The 6000-nt window shown below is 45.8% G+C and overlaps 1 protein-coding gene across 1 annotated transcript in view; it reads right to left on the reverse strand.

Annotated features, from left to right (window-relative positions):
- LOC101522509 (histone H2B type 1-C/E/F/G/I) overlaps positions 1-6000 on the reverse strand; it is a 231840-nt gene that overhangs the window by 157531 nt on the left and 68309 nt on the right. The window lies entirely within an intron of this gene.

Raw genomic sequence — 6000 nt, forward strand, 5'->3', positions numbered from 1 at the left:
CTCTTGCGAGTTTGCCTATGGCGTTGCTGTAATTGGTTTGGGCAGTTTATCCGAAGGATGTATGGTTGTTGATGACCTTGGTCTGCTGCTTGACTGCCTGAAGCAGTGAATTCCTCCAACTCTCCTTGGAAATTCATCCTTTCACCAACTGAATCTGGGAAGAACCAGGATCTAGTTTGGGGAATAGCCATTTAGAAAAGTCTACAGCACTGTTCATGTCCCGGGATTTCACAGAGGCGGCGTAGGTGACTAGGTAAAGGGAGGGTGTTGTAAGAAACCACAAAGTGAGGGGTAGGGTAAGAGACTAAAAGGTCCAAACCGCCGGAACAGGAATTTGAACCCTGGACCCTCAGTTTAAAAGGTTGATTCTCTACCCATGCCATAGCAATAACTTCCTGCTCCTCCTTTAAGGAAGTTAGGTTCTTAGGAAGCCCTGGTGGAACCAACAATTCCAAAAAAAAGACTTCACTCGTTCAAAAACTTGCCTTATTCTACCTTCTCACTGCACTTTCATGGGACAGCCAAGCACGGGCACAGTCCTGGGAGAAGAGCGATTATTCAGAGTCAGTTACTGACAATCCGTTCTCTCTGCTGAGGACCCCGGGGTGAGGGAAGTGTAGAAGCCAGGATTTCTCCGGAAAGGGGGCTGTTTTCAGGAAGGATGGGGGAACTGAGGACCATTTGCCAGAGAATCTAAAGATGGGCAAAGAGTGAAGAACATGTCTCAGACGCATGGCGGAGAACCACGTCCTGATCTTTGGAATGGTTCCTCCACTTGTAGAGACGTTTGCATTCTTGGCAGCGGAAATTCACAGCCCCTTGTTTTCACTTCCGTAGTTCATCCTGCGCCCCGACTCGTCCGAGGCTGGAGGTGAACAGCTAGACCAGCGTGTCTCTGGCGTCCGTAATTTTCACTCCTCCACAGACACATGCTTGAAGCTCTGCAGAGAGGGGTGGAGACAAAACCCACCAGCTAAGACGGCAGGAGCTGAGGGACTGCCTAACCCAGGACCTCTTATTCTTCAATCGAGGATTCACTGATGACTGAAGACATTATTGGCTTTCCAAACATGAAGACAAATGCAATCCTGACCAAACAGCAAAGACAGTGTGTGAAAGTCTTATGTTATGACTATCAGCTATTATTATAGAGTACATGTAAATGTCATTTTATGTTGTATTTTGTAAGTTTAGACAATTTCCTGAATGAAAAATGAAATGACAGATACAAGGACCCTTCCAAAAATCCAGAGGATGGAATTGAAAAGTAAAAAAAAAATCATCTTTACTTTTCAACATGAGCTCCATTAAGTTCAAGATACTTTTGCACGTCGGTTTTTTTTTTTTTTTTTTTTTTTTTTTACCCACATAAGCCCATTCTCTAAGACTGAGAATTTAGTCATTATAGTCCTTTTCACATTATTGCATGAAGAAAAGTATGTGCTCTTTAAAGAATCTTAAAGTTGAAGGAGCAGTTAGCAGTCAGGGTATAACCGTCAGGTAGCTGCCTCAGGATTTTCTAGAGAAATTCACACAGTGGCCTTTGATGCTATGACTCAGCAGGAGCTAAGTCATGGTGGAAAATGAAGCTTTCTTGAGCATACTTCTGCTAAAAGTTTAGCTAACCCCCTCAACACACTCTGTTGATCAAGGGATATTATCATTCTTTGACCCTCCAGAAAGTCAACCAGCAAAACGCCTTGAACATCCTACAGAGGATGAATTTCACCTGATACAGCAACAAAGGCTTCCAAGTTAGTGACTAGTAATTTGTCACCTCTAAAGTACTTCTGCATTAGCTCAGTCCCCCTGAATCCCTTCCGGTTTGTGTTTTTCTCCTTATAAAGCCCTTTTCGCAGTTTGTGGTCCAGAAGTTGGTGAAGCAGAAACCCACTCTCCACTGCCAGCAATCAAGGACTTTCAAATCTGAATCAGTGCACTCTGGACTGGCTCGTTTGGGTACAACATTCAGATACACATGAAGTTTATTTCACAATGGTTGAAGAAAAAATACTTTCTTGGGGGCTCTATTTTGCTAGGTAAGCTTCATACCATGTGAGTGTGTGGCAGGCTCAGGCAGTATAGCACCTGCAGAGAGCTTACAGCACAGGAGGAATCTTTCCCCTTTTGTCCTCTCATTCACCGGGGAACCAACTCAGGGATGCAACGAGTGGGGGCCAGACCACTCTGCTGGGAAATCTGGGTTTGAGATGTGAGGTATTTACAAAGCAATGGCACAACCCATTCATGGAATATCACATAATCTATGAAAAGCTTTCAAAAGATTCATGCAAAATGAAGATTGTGAGCAAACTGCTTTTTAAAAAAAGATTTATCCATTTTTATTGGGAAGGCGGATATACAGAGAGGAGGAGAGACAGAGAGGAAGATCTTCCATCTGAGGGTTCACTCCCCAAGTGATCGCAATGGCTGGAGCTGAACCAATCCGGAGCCAGGAACCAGGAGCTTCTTCCTGATCTCCCACGCAGTTGCAGGGTCCCAAGGCTTCAGGCCATCTTCAACTGCTTTCCCGGGTTACAAACATGGAGCTGGATGGGAAGTAGGGCTGCAGGGATTAGAACTAGCGACTATATGGGATCCTGGGGCGTGCAAGGCGAGGACTTTAACCACTGTGCTGTCGCCGGGCCCGCAAACTGCTTTTTGAATGCCAATTTTCCATATATCTGCATGTATATAACATACATATTTTAAAGATTTATTTATTGTTATTGGAGAGGCAGATTTCCAGAGAGAAAGAGAGACAGAGAAAGATCTTCCATGCACTGGTTCACTTCCCAAATGGCTGCAACAGCTGATGTGAAGCTAGGAGCCAGGAGCTTCTTTTAGGTCTCCCACGCTGGTGCAGCCAGATCAGTTGCATGCAAGAAGAGAACTTACCCTGGAAATTTTAAGGAAGTGGGATCCAGTTCCTAGAGCATTTCTTCACGGAACTGTAATGGAATAAGTATGGCTTTACCACCACCATGCTGAAGACAAAGCACAGTAAAAACAACGGCTATAAGGCAAGCCTGTGAACAAGACACAGCGTTTCTATTTTTAGCTTTTGTTTTTCCCCACAAGCATGTTTGAAGTCCCGTATATTCAAGTATAAGGAGTGTGACACCACTACAAGTCAAACATACATATGTGCGTGTGTCTATAAGGTGTGTATATACATGCATCTTCCCTGAGATGAGTGTGTTACTTTATACCACATGTAGAAGTTCCTGGGAATTCGTCTTGGGTACTTAAAACTGGAACCGTTGAGCGAATGAAGGATGTAAAAGCTCGGGGGAGGGGACACTGAATGACTCAGTGGTTTTGAATAAATGAAAGGCACTACTGTTATTCAAAGGAAATTAAATTTTCGTTAAGGTTTTAAGGGCTCTAAGTAAAATCATTAAGTAGAAAACAGTACACATTCTGGCTTTGGCGGGATACGAAGCTGCAACCTTTGAATCCCCTCCCACGCACGTCAAAAGTCCCACGCACTGTCCGTTGCGCCATACAGCCTCACCACACCAGTACTCTTGGACCAAGCTGTATTGAAGGGATTGGTGACATAAGGTGGGAACCTGTTGCCCGCCCCACACCCGCCCCATCTCCGGCGCAGAAGTTTGAGAAAGAGAGTCCAGTCAATCAGCGCCCGCGTTGCGGGTGTGCGTAGGATAAACATTGCCTCCCTTCCAGTGGGAGCATTTCCCCTTGTTCAACCCTTAGTCTCGTTTTTACAAGACGGAATTCGGGATCTTTCTGGCACTTGGCCTGCGTTCCCTCCACCCCCTCCCCTGCCAGCTCCAGTGTGTCCTCGTGGGAAACGGGCCTCGGGGAAAAGGGTGGGCAGGTAGCGATGGCTGTGGAGACCCAGCCCTCCCGAGTGTGCTGGGTAGGGAAGCTCGCCACGGTCCATCTGTCCACGCCTCTGCGCAGGCGGCGCTCGACTTCTGCTTGCCATTGCCACGGAAGCGTCATCTGTCCGCGTTCACCCTCTGGATTTGCCGTTCCTTTCGCCTCTAGTTTACCTGCTGCTCCCAGGAAAAGAGGCGGAGAAGAAATGGAAAATGATGCAGCCAATGACACAGACCAGAGTTAGGAGAGCACCTGTGGAGTCTTCAAGGTGACAAGCGCCTTGGCACCTGTTCCATCGTTCTCAGATCTTGGTGAGTGAGTGCGAGTGTTTGGTCGCCGCTGTTTGCCTCATGCTGTGTCATAGCAACCCTCCCAACTTTCGAGGCTTTTATTGCTACTACTGGCAAGAATGCAAACATTTTAAGCACTGGTTGCAATTCGTTTGTTGTAGACTGTTTTCAGTAGTTTTTGTTTCGCTTGTCTGCAGCCTTGGGCCGAGCGGTAGATCTTGGAGAATGTGGTCTTGGCCCCCTTGTTAGGGATTTTAAAACTTTCAGTTATAAGAAATGCTTTCTGGAGAAGACAGCATTAGAAATTTATTTGTTATTAGTTCTGTGTCTGCAATTTAAAAAAATGTTCAGGCCTGGCACTGTGCTAGAGTGGGCAATGGACACCAGTTTGTGTCCCCCGCTGCTCTGCTTCTCATCCAGCTCCCTGCTCATGTACCTGGGAAAGCAACCAGAAGTGGCCCAAGTGACTGGGCCTGTGCGTCCACTTAGGGGACCCAAAAGAAACTCCTGGCTCTGGCCTGGCCCAGTCTTTGCCACTGCAGCCGTTTGGGGAGTGAACCATCAGATGGAAAATGTTCTCTCTCTCTGTAATTCTTGCCTTTCAAGTAAACACTTTTTTTTTTTTTTTTTTTTTTTTTTTTAGGTCCACTATAAGGAAACAAGAAGCCTCCAGCTGCAGTTTTTCTTCAAAAGCACCAGGCAAGGCAGGGCTCTCCAACAAGCTGGAAAACTCACTGGCCAGTGGAATGAAATACTGTTCTGTACCTTATTTCATTTCAAAAATCATCCAAGGATACATTTTGAAGTAAATGATTGATCATGTTCTTTTTTCTGCATGATGTCATTAGCCTTAACACTGACCTAAGCATTATCCTTGTTATGAGATCTAGGCAATTTTTCTGTCACAGGCTTCTCAGATTCTGTAGTCACATTCCCAAAATACTTCCAGGATTCCCCTACTCCTGCTGTGTGGAAGGTCAAAATCAAAACAGTTGATGTAGCATAAAAACCCTGTATTGTTTGTGGTCGTTTATCTGCACAGCTATGATAACCTGGCACCATTTCAAACTGTGAGGTTCATCCTGGGGGAACTACTTCGGTTTTGTGAACAGTGAGCTCTCTCACATCATGGATTTAGTGTGGAGGAAAAGATCCCTTTATCAGTAACCCCCGGGCCTGTGAAGTACGCTACCTCCCTGGGAGGACTGTACCCACTGAGAATGCACTAACCAATACTGAGCCCGCATCATCCTCTGTCAAGGGAAAGGGTTTTTTGATAAGATCAGAAAATGGCTTTACTGCCTTCTGACTGCTGTGATAACTGACTCCAAAAACCAAAGTTGCTTTTCCCATCTTTTTTCCTTTAACAAGCACATACTTTAAAGTCACCTTTGTTCATACGAAACCTCACCAATCTGAACCCAGGCGGCACAGTGGACCCAGTGCTGGAGTCACTGTTTTTCTTCACAGTCGTGACGAACTGACGGTCCCTTAAATAGTGAGTTTGTCACATAGCTCAAGCTCTCACTGTCTTGCTGAACTGTCCTAAAATTTTCTGCTGTTTTTGAAAAATTAAATGCTAACCGCATGGCTGTTGAATCCAACAATGCTCCATGTTGACAAACGTCCCTGGATAGAGCTGACTGACTGATCTGAGACGCTGAATAAAGAACAGGGCATTGTTTTCTCACATGATGCCTATTTCAAAGTAAATCCAGCCAAACTCAGGAGGCTGACGGCGAGATTCAGCATTGATTCAAGTTTTTCTGCACCCTCGAGTCTGAGTCTCCCGGGTTGAGCACAAAGGGCGGACAGAAGGGGCAGTGGTTCGGCCTAAGAGAGGACCTGGGGAGCGCTCCTG

Source organism: Ochotona princeps, chromosome 1 (assembly GCF_030435755.1).
Source record: "Ochotona princeps isolate mOchPri1 chromosome 1, mOchPri1.hap1, whole genome shotgun sequence".
NCBI classification, from domain to species: Eukaryota; Metazoa; Chordata; class Mammalia; order Lagomorpha; family Ochotonidae; genus Ochotona; species Ochotona princeps.